The sequence below is a fragment of the Plectrocnemia conspersa genome, unplaced genomic scaffold (genome assembly GCF_051122295.1).
Source record: "Plectrocnemia conspersa isolate PC_06_02 unplaced genomic scaffold, ASM5112229v1 ptg000013l, whole genome shotgun sequence".
Lineage (NCBI taxonomy): Eukaryota > Metazoa > Arthropoda > Insecta > Trichoptera > Polycentropodidae > Plectrocnemia > Plectrocnemia conspersa.
In genome coordinates this window covers 12,780,937-12,796,172 of record NW_028277177.1, presented here as the reverse complement: position 1 = coordinate 12,796,172, position 15,236 = coordinate 12,780,937, and the positions used below count along the sequence as shown (strand labels likewise).

General features: G+C 29.3%; 1 protein-coding gene across 1 annotated transcript in view; it reads left to right on the top strand.

Annotated features, from left to right (window-relative positions):
- Positions 1–3,687: 3,687 nt before the first annotated feature.
- LOC148227316 (potassium channel subfamily K member 1-like) overlaps positions 3,688–15,236 on the top strand; it is a 78,686-nt gene continuing 67,137 nt past the window's right edge. The window contains exon 1 of the mRNA XM_088202947.1: positions 3,688–3,817. The gene's annotated coding sequence lies outside the window, so the exon portion shown is untranslated. The remainder of the gene's footprint in view (positions 3,818–15,236) is intronic.

Below are 15,236 nucleotides of genomic sequence, written 5' to 3'. Positions count from 1 at the left end.
GATTAGAATTTACAATTAACTGTTAAATTTGACTATATAGCTAATTTTAGGAATTCTCACGTGTTCGTTTATTAGCAAGAGTACTAGACATATTTATAATTAAATTTTAATTAATTTGAAAAACATATTAAACTAAAAACAAAAAAACAAAACAAAAAACTACTTTATGAACAAATCCTCGAGAGAAATCGTCATTAATCCTGGAATATATAATACAATACATGTTTGAAAAAGGAAATATTCCTCGATTGCCAAAAAATTGCCAAAATAACTCCTTTATACCTGATGATAAGAAGATCACTAACAATTATCGCCCTTTATCTGGTTTTACAGTTACATCAAAGAAATTTAAATCAATTCTAGCTAATTTAAAAAACATATTTTTTTAACACATTTACAATACTGATTTAGAAACAAATCCAATACAAAATATGCAGCTTTTGATTTAATTAATGAAATACAACAAAACTTAACAATAAAAATAGAACTTCAGCATTATTTAAAGACTTAAAAAAAGTTTTTGACACAGTAGACCATAACATATTTTTAGAGAAATTAAAACATATTGGAATAGTAGGACCAACGCTAAATTTATTAAAAGGTTATATAAATTAAAGACAACTAGTAGTTGTAATAAATGATACACAAAGCGAATGTATGGTAGGTTCTATTTTGGGACCTTTATTATTAAATCTATACATAAATGATTTACCCAATGTAAATTTGCGGGAAGGATTCAACTGTATGCTGATGATACAGTGCTAATATATAACTCTAAAACATACAAAGCATGCAAAGAAACATGCATAGTGATTTGATCTCTGTTAGCTAATGGATGAGATTAAACAAATTAATAATTTAATGAAAAAAAACAACCATATGATATTTATTGCTAATTTTTATTATAAAAAGACTAAATAATTCTCTAATTACAAAAAGTAATATTATAAAAGTCTAAGGTCTGCTTTTGGATAAAATAATAAATTTTTATAACCATATTGATTATATAATAAAAAAATATTACCAATATCAACAATTTATACTGGTTACAAAATTTATTGTCGTATAAAACTAGATTAAACATTTAGTATGTACATATTCATTGTCATCTTATATATATGTCTTGCGTTTGAGGGTTTACAAGTAAATTAAAATTAAAATCACTTCAGGTTATTCATAATAGTGCTATAAAAATTTGTTTAATTTGCCTTTCGATGCTCAAACACATATACATGAAAACTAAAAGTTTGCCTGAAACTATGGTAACCATAAAATGCTAAAGGGAAAATTTATTATAAATACCAAATTTAAATTTAGAAAACAGCTACATAATTATGAAATAATATTTGTATTGCAAAAAATGTACGAGTATTTTCTAATCCCCTAACTACACGCACCCAAATAACACGTTCCCAATTTACCGTATTATTGGGGGGTCTATTATATGTGATAATTTATATATGTTTCTAATATAAACTGTTACCAGCTTGTCCAACGTCTTATTTGGCTGCAAAGTCATACTCATTTGGCTTCAAAAATCGAAAGAGTTTTATTTTTAAATTATAGAATAATATTTTAAAAGCTTAAATGCTTAAATATATTGTTATAAGAGGTAAGCATATAGTCTGAATTAAATCTATATTTAGTTGAATTTAACGTTAAAATTCTATTTCAGTAGATCTTGTGTTATGTTCAAGATCAAAAGACCTAACGTCTTGCTTTGCATATTTTTATTTTCGGTTCCAGATTCCCTTTGAGTGTCTGAACAAAGGCATTTTTTTTAATTTAGTCGATTTTTATAAAATAATTTGATGTTAAAATGTATTTTTTTTATTAAATTAATTTTGAATAAATCTCATATAAAATTAAAGAAAATTTCACTCGAAATTACCGTCACTGTAAATTCGTTAGAAAAACTACGACAGGTTTGTACTCTCATGTCAATTACCATAACGAAGTTTTTTGAATGCCTCTTTCTCTCTATACAACAATTTTCAGAAACTCCACAATTCCTTTCATTTATTATTTGTAGCACAGTCGATGGAATCACATAATCAAATACAACATTGTAATTTGATACCTTATATAAAGCACATGAATGTTTTAACATGACCGTTATGCAATGAAAAGCTCAATATTTCCACATCTATTTTAGTTCGAAAATCAACTGGAACGTACCGATTGAAAACGATCGCAATTAATTATTATTCTCGAGTAGGCGGACGCCCACTTGCTACAGTTTCACTGTAAAGCAAAATCAGAACCCTTTAAGGTACCGGTCGTTATAAAAGCGATGTTTGTAAACATCATGCATTGGAAGAGTGGAGTAGTTGTTGTGAATTTAATTAATATAATTGGAGCGAAATTCTACGAAATGTACTTATTAAAATATTTTTAACTATTGATTAAAATTAGCTTATGTCCTCTAAATTATTATTTTAATCAACCTCCATATTAATAACATACGTTATTAAACAACAAGTCTTTGAGATGACTTTGGCTAATAATAGCCGAAACTAAAAATAGATGGAATACACCTGAATTGTATAGGTTTGTTATATTTGCTTAATTAATTTCATACATATACATATAGTGCATTAATCATAGTGTTACGCATTGTGGTGTTTTAATCAGCAATTTTATTAATGCGTACTTTAATCTAAGGTCGTTATAATGAGTTCAAGGGTTTATTTAAAAATAACTTTTGATATATAACTGTCGTCAGCCTAGTTCTACTTTCACGTGTATCATTTTCTTATTAACGTTTTTTTAGCATTACATACACATTTTCTTTAAAATTATAGAGAAACATATTACTATTTGTATGTAAGAATGAATACTATTTTATATTTTTTTCCAATTTGACTTTCAAAAATCAGATCAGATCTATGCAATTAGATGGTTAAAAAATAAAAACTAGAAATTCGACTTTTTAACAATTTTAATTCAAAGATTCTTAAATTTAATAAGGGATGCTTAAAATATTGACAAAAAGGCATAGAAAATGTTATGTCTAGACATTTACATACTTATCATTATTTATTTACATGTGTATTTTTCAGTGAGGATGTATTTTCATTAGTGAAGTCCAAATACATTTTCACCAATAGATATATATATTTCTACGATGACAATTAAATGAGTAATAATTGTTCCATAAAACGTATTGTTTGTGCATTACTTTTGAATAAATTAGGTGCGAGCGAGCATTGAAAAAAAACAGCGACCACCTTATGAATAACTCTGCAACGAATCGTTTTTTTTTAATTCACCTTGCATAAATGCACACACAATTCGTTTTATGGAACATAGTATATAATTAAATGCACTTATCTCCAATTTCCTGTTAAATAGCACCCTATTTCTTCTCGGGAAATTTGAACTTTTCTTATGAAATTCTCGAAAAGAAACACTAGTTATGATTGATAGTATATTTAATATTTATATTTCAAATTAATCATAAATAAAATATTTTTTTCATGAAAATTTTCATTTGTTTTATAACGACATTGTTATTTTTTTTTTACTTAGTTTTGACTATATTTAAGAAGAGTTTTACCGTGTGTATATATACATATATATATATTTACAAAATTTGCGTTCGAGTTCATTCATGGCCCGTCGGTGTGGTGACGCAGCTACGAAACTCACCCCCATCGATGCGCGCGCCTGCCGCACGCCACTGCTCGTTCATTGATGTTCAAGTCGTTGCATACTCGACAGTATCCAGGCGCAGACCGCTCGCGTGCCACAACACGCAACTTTCCACACAAATGCGCGAATAAACTTCACCGACAACTTTAATAACCGCGACAAGGTCAGTAATTAAATTTTAACATGCATTTAAATTTATTAAGACGAAAGATTTCTTCATATTTTAAATGTATTGCTACTTTTAAAATAATTTTAAATCTTAAAATATCTTAGTGCAACTTCATATTTTTAAATCAGATCTATTTATTATTTAAATTAGATCCATAAAATATGTTTGAGGCATATTTATTGTACTTATGCATATACATATATATATACACACAATATTCTTGTTCAGCATTAAAACTTTTACAAATCTTTGCTGCTATTTTACAAACAGATCAGATCGCAGATTGCTTAATTTGGAACATATGCTTGTTATTTCGTAGATTGTTCTTTTTAAGCTTCATTAAGTAGTGTTTCACACAGGTTGATGAAAAATGAGAATATATTTGATGCGTGATTTCGTGCTCATAATTTTTTTTATTTGATAAATCGAGATGTGAAAATTTGAACACATTTTTCATATAATAAACTTTAAAATTATTATATATAGGTATATAAATTAAAATTGAAAAGTCTCTCATTTACTTATTTCAAGCAAAATGTTTACAGTCGTACTACTTTTTAGTTAATGAATCTCATTGGGACAAATCACTTATTCAGCATCAATGTTAATCAATAATTCTTTACATTTTCGACGATTAAGTATCCGATTAAGCTACGAGGTCCATTATATTTTTCACGTCGATTGGTTTTCGACATAAATTTTCAATGAGCACACTTTAACAAACAAAAACCTAATTTCTATGTCTAATAAAATGTTTTTAGTAGAAGTAGCAGAAGCACGTTTTGTAATGTTTTTTTCTGTTCAATGAATAGATTTTCGGCTACTATTGAATTTTCCATGCTCACTAAATAAAAGCATTTCACCACGCATAAAACTTATGCACTAACATATTGAATTATATTGAGTCGATATTTTATATGTGAATCGTATTAATATATTTTAACATTTCGCCAATCAAAAAAGGCATTCAAAATTTTAGTCAGACTAGTGCTAAGATTTATTGTCTTAATTACTTGGTTTTCAGTGTATATAACTAATCATTGTTTAATTGACTAGTAATTTTCTTGCTTTTCTTAACAATGCTAGTTGTGTTGAAGTTTAAACTATTAATATTTATTGTATAAAAGTCTAATGAATACTTTCGCCTTTTAAGATCGAGTTGAACTATGAATTTTGGAGATCGTAGCTGGAATAGGGTTGACGTGAAGAGGGAAGCGGCTGCTTTCTCGGTAGTTTCAGTCTCTGACAGTTTGAATAAACTCTCTGATGGTTTAAGTCGGAAATATAAGAAAGTAAATTTAGAATATAAGTGCTGGCAGTAGCGAATTTCTCATGAATATTAATAATATGCATTTATTTACGCTTTGTCTGACTAGATTAGGTTTTTTATTTTTTAATATTTAGGAGGAGTACTAATTGAATTCGCGTATTTCCTTCGTCGAGCTTATTATAATATTTACGTAACCGTCAGGTTTAAACTTGTGGAGATTTGGTAGTTCCGCACTTGTCATTTGTCAATACAATACAATAGCATTTGTATTCGTAAAGACCCTGAACGGATCAGATCTCTGATCGTCACGTACAAAATTATCTTAATGGCGTGTCATAAGGACTAATAGAATTTTATTTATTGCGCTTTTAATGCGTCTTGCGACAACTTTTTTTCTCACAGTCAATGCGTCAGTTTCAATAATATGTTAATATTATAATATTATTATAATATTAATATTGTCGCCTTCATATAGCGTTGATAGTAAAACTGTATGATTGTAAGTTTAATAAAATTAAGAGAAATCGTTTATCGTTTTCTAAGATTATGGTTGAAAGAATTAACGAAAAGTGCATTTATTGCTTCTATTTAAGAAAATAGCTCGTTAGTTTAATTTAAAATTCTGAGGACTTAAAGACAAATAAGTGCAGATGTTTCAGACTTATGACTTTATTTTCAAAATAAACTTTATTAAGCAATTAACAAATTTAGAGCTATAGTTAATTAAAAATTAAAACAATTTTAACAAATTTATTATATTCATATTATTATTTTAATTTTACAATTTAAATACATTTTTTTCATAAACTATTAAAAGTTGTTAACTTAATAAATTACATTTTTAGATTTACTCGTAAATTGTATTTGAAATTGACTTTTACCAAAATCAATCGGTATAATCCAACCGGTGAAATTGAGTGACCCAAAAAGGCCGGATTATGTTTCAGATAAAATCAAAATCTAATTTACTTTCAATACATTACCCATATAATCCTACTATGTTTTTTTTCTATTCTATATGGAACGATACATTTAAACTGAGATTCTATTTATATAAGTCATTATCCGTAAGTGTGTTTATTGATAGGTCTTATGACAAGTTAAATTAAGTTTCGTAGCGTGCGTCCCGACGGATGTTTAGATAGAATATATTAGGTATTTCTCCAGGGCGGATCGAATTATGAAAGCTCTCCAGATTAACACATTGGATATTCATTATAATATGATGAGAAATACGTTTTATGCGAAAATTTAATTTAAGAATTTAAATAATCTCATTTAAGATAAACGAATTGTCGCGTGTCGAAATCACGTCACGTATTATTATTGTCTCTTTTTTAAAAGGCTCTCAGTTATAAAAAGAGCCCTCTAGGGGGCTATAAATAAGGCGAAGGAATATACAAATAAAATGGTGAAGTTTTTTTATTTAAAAATTACAGACTTTATTGAAATTATTAAGGAGTTGACTCTGGAAAATTATCATTCTTGATTACCATTTGTTGTAGGAGAACTTTTTATTATTTTATTTTTGTTAAAATTTTCCCTGAATTCTGGACAAGAATAATTTTTTTCATTGGTTTATGTTTGCTACGTTAATAATATATTCAAGTATTATTATATATAATTGTTAAGGCAAACTTTATTTTAACTTTCATGCTCTTTGATTTATCTCAACTAAACGATTGGAGACAATTTATAATCATAGTTTTTAAGTTTCTCTTGTATCACCTTCAAATGAGGTACTACTGAAATCAAAATTACAAATTAATATTTTCAAGTATTATAAGATACAGTTAGTTTGTTAATAATCAACTCGAATGTTTTAAAGCTACTCTTATATCAATTTCACATATAAACAAGCTTACTATTAATTTGCGTGGTTTCCATTTTAAAACTATCAAAATGCGTATTTTTTAACAAATTTATACACTTTATATAATTATATATTGTATAAATTTTATTAAAAATAAATTAAAAATTTCACTGTGTTTATTTTTCGCACAAAATACATTTCTAAGATGCGTTATGTTTTAAAAGCATTAGTAATAACTTATTTTTGTTTGATTTTAATTAAAACACTCAGATTCGATTCAAAGAAAACGCGACAAAAGTATTTAAAAAAATCCAACAACATTGAGTATTAAGCACAAAACAACAAAGCTTTCGTTTGAGCTCGCCGCCGGAGCTTTTTTGGGCGCAATTCTATTTATGTGAAATTTAAGCGAAACTTTTTGCGCTTTTAATGTGTAGAATAATTTTCGGGGACGAAACATTGCTCTTTTTTGGTTTCGGCGGCGGTAAGGTATTATGTACTTATCTGTATTTTATAGAACGTATTATTTTTAGATACTAAGGGCTTTTTATTATTTAAAGTGATTGATATGCCGGAACCTAGATAATTATAATAAAAATTAGATTATAGATTATTATAAGACCAAGATTATTGTAATTAAGTACGGAGTAGCGTAGTCCGTAACATCTCAGACTAGTAACTCTGAGGTTGCGGGTTCGAGCCCCTGAAGCGGCACTCGAATTTTTATTTATAAAAATGCGCTTTTATTAAATAAAACCAGTCCTAGCTGAAGTGACATTTATTTATTATAAATTATATAGCACATACTAATATAGATGTCAAAAATTCCCAGACTTTCAGTCTGGTGGTTAATATTGTACTTACTTTCAGTATATCCGATTGACTTACTCAGTGGTACAAGTTTGCCCGTTGTAACGCATTGGGCTAACGCCTGTCAGGATACAACGGAAGATTTAATAAAAATAAAATAAAATAATAAATAAGTCACTAGTACTTGCTAAAAGGCATATAAAACTAATTGTTCTATTTATTTGTGACTTTCTAAGAAATAGTTTTTTTATGCAAGCGCATGTGTCGATTCAATCAAAAATTCACTTTGCAAAATGGGACTTCAACAAAGCAATAGTCAGTGGCAATATGAAGGAAAACACTATAATTATAGAGAACGTGGAACATTACCTCAGCTTGAGATTATGTTGTCCATAGAAATTAGAGAACTGCCAAGTATACATTATTTTAAATTATAGCCGTTATGAAAAGTTCATTTTTTTCAGATGTTTAATAAACAATAACAACTAGTTTATTTCCAACCAAATCATTGCCTTGCCTAGAAGAGCGAAAGTATGTAGAGCGATGAACCTGCTTGTTAGTAGAGCGATCATAAATTTCCACCAGTCAGAACTTTTCTACCACTTCGCTTCAGACTTGGAACACGCGAGAGTTGATTAATTATTCATCCCAGAACTTACACATTTTCGGAACTTTTTATATAATATGCATACTATGATTGTAAATTTAAATAATTTTTATTCTTTGTTCGAAAAATTTTAATATAGCACTACTCCACGTCCGTCGTGTGGCTTTAGTAAAGCGGACTTATTTATATTACTACTATGACGTCATGTGACTCGTTAGCGCTATGCTGCCAACTGCATAGTACTCTTCAGGTCAATAGTAATGTTTATGCTAACTTACAGAACAATGTCATTTAAGTTTCATAATGAAACTTTAAGTTAAAAGTTCTATTATACTATATAGCAGCTTATTAATTATTATTAACAAATAATTTTAACAATGAGGGATAGCTTTTGAGATGGGGTATGTTTGTACTACATCTCTGTGTGCGTACTTGAATGGAATGGAGGGTTTTGTGTTAGAGTCACGAACTTGGCACAGATATATGTGCATGTTGCTCGGCATCCATAAGCGAGCCCGTGACGTCATTGGAATCCTTCAGGAGGGTGAGTCCGAGTGCTCTAGCCTCCCTTAGTGCCCAAACTTGGCGAAATGTATGTATATATCGGACTGGAAAAAATCGATATAGTGCGCTTCAGTTGAATTTGTAACCGCAACTCTAAATCAATGAGGCGCGCTTTGTCCATTAGCAATATAAACATTTGCTAAGCCGTTTTATGATACTCTCGATAAATGTTTAGAGGTCGCAATTTTGAAATGTTTGACCTTCGAGCTTTGTGGAATCGGTCCAAAATTCAAGTATTATAGCGATATCGCAGTAATTGGGTCCAATAACAATGGCATTGTGATACAATATCTTTTGTTTGCTCGAGCTGAAATGCCTAATTAGGAGTATAACTGAGAGGTAGGATTAATATTTTGTGTATTCTTTCAGATTCATAACGTAATTTATCCTTTATATAGAAAGCACGAAAAGCTTTGAGAATGATCATTTTTCATTAAATATTTAATGCTGTTTTTACCTTATTTTTTAAATAAATAGTAACTAATGACACATTGTTACTAGTAATATGAACAATACAAAAATCTACTTAAAATTATTTTTTAATCAATTTTATAAAAGTATTTTAATTAAGTAATGAATAATAGATTATCACCGATATCACTCGTCATTTAAATGTGTTTTTTCAATATCTTTTCTAGTCATTTTTTTAAAGTTATAAAAGAGTTGATAAAATCTCTCAAAATTATTTTCTAATTGATGTAATATACAATATACAGATATCAACAAAGCTGTTGATAATTTGAACGATTCAATCATAGTCCACAAGTTGTTAGATATCAGATTTTCCGAGTACCTAATGAGGTTTTTTATCCAGGTATTTGAAGAATCGTCGATAAAATGGTAATTATGATTCACAATGTTCAAAATAGTACCTAAACTTTCGCTCCTTTTTTTTCAAAACCTTGTGACAAAATATTAAATTTATTGAGAATCGGCAATAGACTTGTATGTAGTACCTGATAAGAAAACCTTAATTTTTAAATTTAAAAAGATAAATTTTGATTTGTTATTTCTGGCAATTCGTATGACCATACTCAAGGAATGGATTTTCGGTACACTTCACTAAAATATTATGTTTATTGCATTTAAATATACTTTAAGTAACACGTATTCTTTCAATGTGTTTTATATTATTCATTTTCATATGTATATAATCAAAAAATCAAACATAAATTTCTTTGTAACTATATTGTATGCGCTGCAATTGCTTTGTCCGAAGACCAACGCCCTTTTCTAAAGGGTTCATTGTTGACCAGCTGCCTGCGTTTGCGAAAAAAGCTGCAAATATTAAACGTTGAACAATTGCTGTTTCTTCTGGTTATAAAGGTTATAATCGAAGCAGTTGTTTGCGTTGATTTTTATTATATATTTTTTTTAAATTACATGCTATCGAATATTGATGGGAATTCAAGTGGCTGCTCGGTACTAGTACCAAGCTCAGACGGTCAAAGGACCAGACACTCCAATTTAAACCTGCTGCTTTTCTTAGTCGTCTAAAACACCTCGGTCGATTCGGCATATCTCCGCTTGGTGCGGGTTTGGCAGATGTTTCGTTATTTCAAGTCGGAAGCGAAGTGCTATAAGTTATATTTAAAATGAGCCCAGTGAAATACCTTCACCTGCTTTTGATAAAAAAAATATTTAGGAACACAGTTGAAACTAATCTATAAACAATTATTCGGACACTTGTAACACATTTAAAAATTTCTCCGGTCGTTTCACAACATCTCGATGTCATGATAGAAAATGAGTAAAAAGACAAATGGGTACACGTTTCGAAGCCTGTAATCTTTAGTACTCAAAAACGAATTATTACCCGCAGTGAGAAATAGATTTTCTAAGATCATGACGATGATTATACAGCAAAACAGCTCCACAATTAATTATTTTTTTTGGAATAAATTTCATTGATCGTTTCTTAATTAAGGCGATAATTATATTATATGGAAATTAAAACCATGAACAGAAAATTAGCCCACAAATCATTCAATGTTGGGAAACAGCGATATTGTTCTATGATAGTGACTTCATATTACACTGGTTTCTGTTGCATAATTAAACATAGGAGTACAAATATTGTCTTAATCCCCTGACTTTTCTTCTACAGATTTTGTGTAGAAATGCACATTTGAAACGAAATGCTGCTACTCGTTCGTAAGGAGGCAACGATAATATCGATATTCTATAAATCTTGCTGATATGTTTTCTTATCATATTTGTTAATATTTTATCATATATCAATGTCGCATCTGTTTTCCTCCCTTAATTTATTAAAATATTATGAACTCTCATCAAGTTTACTTAACGTTTATGTTGTATATTGGACAGCTTTCAAGTTAAGTTGTTCAATTTTCTTTTGAACTTTGAATTTTGCCTAAATAAAGTCATGCCTTGGCTTCGAACAAAGCCAATCATTAACCGGAGATGAGATCATACTCTTTAATTATTTCAATTAAAATTTTCAATCGTTGCCTATTAACTTGAAACACAATACGATTATTGACTGTGTCATTATTGTATAATAAACAGTATATTTAATAAAAAAAATATATATTTATGTAAGATTTAATGTGAAAGGCAATTAAGCGATGACAATGGTTGTGATGCATTTTCCGAGCTTTCAAAGGCAACAATGTAACAAAATGGAAATTTGCGCACGGGTATTAAGTTATTTTTTAATACTCGTAGAATATGCTTCATATACAGAGTTATATGTATACAATAATTATGTGGCAGAAACGACGTACACTTAACTCGAGTAATTTAATATATCGAGGGCGTGACGGAATTCGTGGCGAAAGGGCGTAATTTGATGGTAAAAAATATATAGACAAGTTAATAATATAATATAAAACGCGTGAGAGAATTTTAACGTTTTTTTTATATATATATTACACTAGTACTTAAAAACAGCTATATTTAGTTATTTATTAAATATTATTTTAGCTTTCAAGTATCCTTAAAATAAACGTTTTATATAATTATTTTTTAATACATAGTGTAACTTTAAATGAGTATATAGTATGCATATATTTATATAATATTCCAGTAATTATTTATATCTATAAAAAAATCGTTGTTTTTGTGTATTTCATGGCTTTTATTTTATTTTTATTGTTCAAGTACAAGTTATTTTGTTTATATTTTCAGAATAATATATTATTAGGATTGTGTGGGATAAAATAATGCCATATAATTTGTCAGTCTCAAGCGATTTCAAGGAATTATGATATATGTACATATCAGAAGTACTAGAAAGGTCACGAATGGTTTCCAATTATTTATTATTGTATCAAAATTGGAATAATAAAAATTATCATTTCCTTATGAAGTATAATTTTTCAATATTAAATATTCACATCAATACATTTATCTAATATATAATAGAAAATTAACCTTCTTGAGAAATACATTAGAGTTATTAATAACTAACAGTTTGAATGACTTGATTATATAACTTCCTTATATGTAGGTAAATATAATCGTTAGACTTTTATGATTTTTAACGATTTTTTTTAATTTGTGTGAAATTTATTCTATTTTGTTTATAATATGATATTTTACTTTAAGCACTATCGAAATTTATTTAATAGCAAAAGTTTTACATTATATTAAATTATTATGAGTGTTAAATGCGGAAAAATCTAGGTTGATCATAAATGTTGTAGCAGACATTTGAGTCTGATATAGAGTAGTCCTTGCAGTGCAGCGTAAAATAAAGCAGTGTCCTTGTAATGGCAGGCGTTGTTGTCTTTTAAGAAGCCCTAATTGTGCCACTCGAAGTCTCTCTGGTCTCTTATCTCTGAGAAAATTTTCTATGTACATCGCCAAAATTTGCAATAAGATATGCGGAGCGCGTGTCACTTCAATAATTTATTGCCGATTCGCGTCCTGTTCGATACCATAGTTCTTAGCGTCCTTGTATATATAGCTCCATTGTTTGGAATCCAAGCGAAGCGAAGTACTCATTGTTGTAGGAGAAAATTCAAAGAAAAATTCTGAGATATCTCTACAAAAGGAAGTACCAGTCATATTCGTAATTGTATTTATATTCTAGTGCCTTTTTGTTAGCACTTTTTAAAATTACCAAGGGGTGGTGTTGACAATCCATCAATGCTCGGCCACTTTCAACTGCGGGTTTTAGAGTGACGTCCGTCCCTCATTCTTGACCGTTGCGGCCAGGAAGTCAGCGCAGAACACGAGCCATGCAGCATCTCAATGAGCTTGTCAATCACAAGGATGTTTTTAGCGATAGCTATGAGGAGCTAGAAAAAATAATATCGGGCGGTGCTCGTCTATTTTAAGTATGCACCATTACCGTCTTTTAAATGTTTAATTGTATAATTATTATTTGTATAATAACCATTATGACGCAATGGGCTAGTCGGATTTGAAATACAAAATAAATTGTAATGTTTAGACGGGAGTTTATAGAATATCATAATTAATTATACAAGATGGGTTTTTGCACTTTTTAAATCGTTTTTGAGCGGGAATTTCACGACGGAGGGGCCCGTGGTAGTATGTTTCTTGGAAATTTAGTCGCAATGGATCGCTTCGCGGGGGACCAACACGCTTTTTTTTGTAAAATTGCTTTACAAAAACATTTATTTCGCGCTCATTACTGATTACACAGTGTGAATCAATACCCGAGTGCTAACTTGATTAAATCGTGGCTCAGGAAGTTCAAGGAAACCGATTCAAAAAAACCGGACGGCCATTTAGACGGAATTAATTATAAAACATGATTCTACCATTTTTATTTTTTCAATGAAATAAACATACATTGACATACAAGTAGTTTTTGTTATTAAATTTTTAAATGTTTAAAATCTACGTTATATGAGTAGTGAGTTAGTTACTCTTTGAGGTTTGTTTAAAATTGCGCTTTCTAATGAAAAAATATGTAAAATATCCACATGGAATTAATACCTGATATGCTGTGCTTTAGCCATGACAATAAATAAGTCAAAGTGATCAATGTGAAAAAAGTGAATTGAAGGATAAATATTTTCCCAGCAATTTTATGTAAGATCAGAGCATCTTAATAAAATAAGAAACAATAATACGAGTTTTAATAATTTTTGCATTAAAACTTGTATTTTCAAACATGATTTATCCATAATATCATAGAGTCTTAATGAATAATATATTACTTTATAATAGTGCATATATTACAACGTATAGTTATATGGTAGCGAACGATGAAAATACGCCATCAAAATTTTAATGGCATCTATATGAAGTGTCATTGTCTCCGTTTTGACAGGCTTTCTTTCGCGCGAATAGATGGGCTCTCAACAACCTGTCAACTCAACTATGATATTCAAATAGAAGACTCGCTGTTCGCTCACCATAACGTTAACGTTTACGTTATCCCCGAACGCTTTTTGTCAAACACTGTGTGATAAAATCGCAGAGCAATCAACGTCCGACCGAAGCTTTGTTCGCCACATAATTGAGTTCGAAATTTACATTCGGGTTCGTTTACACGATACGTCGTCCATAAATTGAATTCGTAAACATTTTCACCTTGTGTGTGAGTGAATTTATACCTAAAAATAGATATAAGTCTCACCTTCCGCGGCAAGGATCAAGGATTCATCCCGAGCCTTATATTACTCGCTCAATGAAAGTTTTTCAAAGCTTTACCACAAATCCCCTGTAAATATAAGAGCGTGAAAAGTCGCCGTATAACAAACTCACATAATATATGATTTTATATATAAAAAGTTGTGTATGAAACGCTTCTTTAACGCAGCGCTATTATGCTCGAAGTCGTGGGTGTGCAATAAAAGTCTCTTGTGTTGAAAATATGATTTATTCTCCAAAGTAGATTTATCTTTTTAAAATTAAATGTACTCATTTTTTAATATATGTTTAGTATGTATGTATTTGAGGGTTATGCGGGTCTAACCAAAATGTGCGTAAGCATATTGTGTATTAATTTCCCGAGAGCAACACTCGGGTTAGTTGGAAGGAAAATTGCAATAAAACAAGCGAGCGAAGGTTTCTCTCGGTACGCAAAAACCAAGCTCTTTGTCGGCTTAATGTCGATATTAAAAAATGCAGAACGTTCGAGCGGTAAATAAACGTTGGTATTAGAGCGGGATAAACGAGTAAAAAATACATTTATCAAATATAATTAAATTCTGAAAATAAGTTTAAAGCGTAATTGTATAAGTTGATTTTTCATTAACAACATACAATTTTTAACACAGTTTGATTAGCCATAAAGCTGAAATATTTTAGAAATGTCACTAACCTTTTGATAATTAAGCTAAAAATGTACGCAAATATAATAAAAATACTAAAAATGAATTATAAATATAGAAATATATATATATAT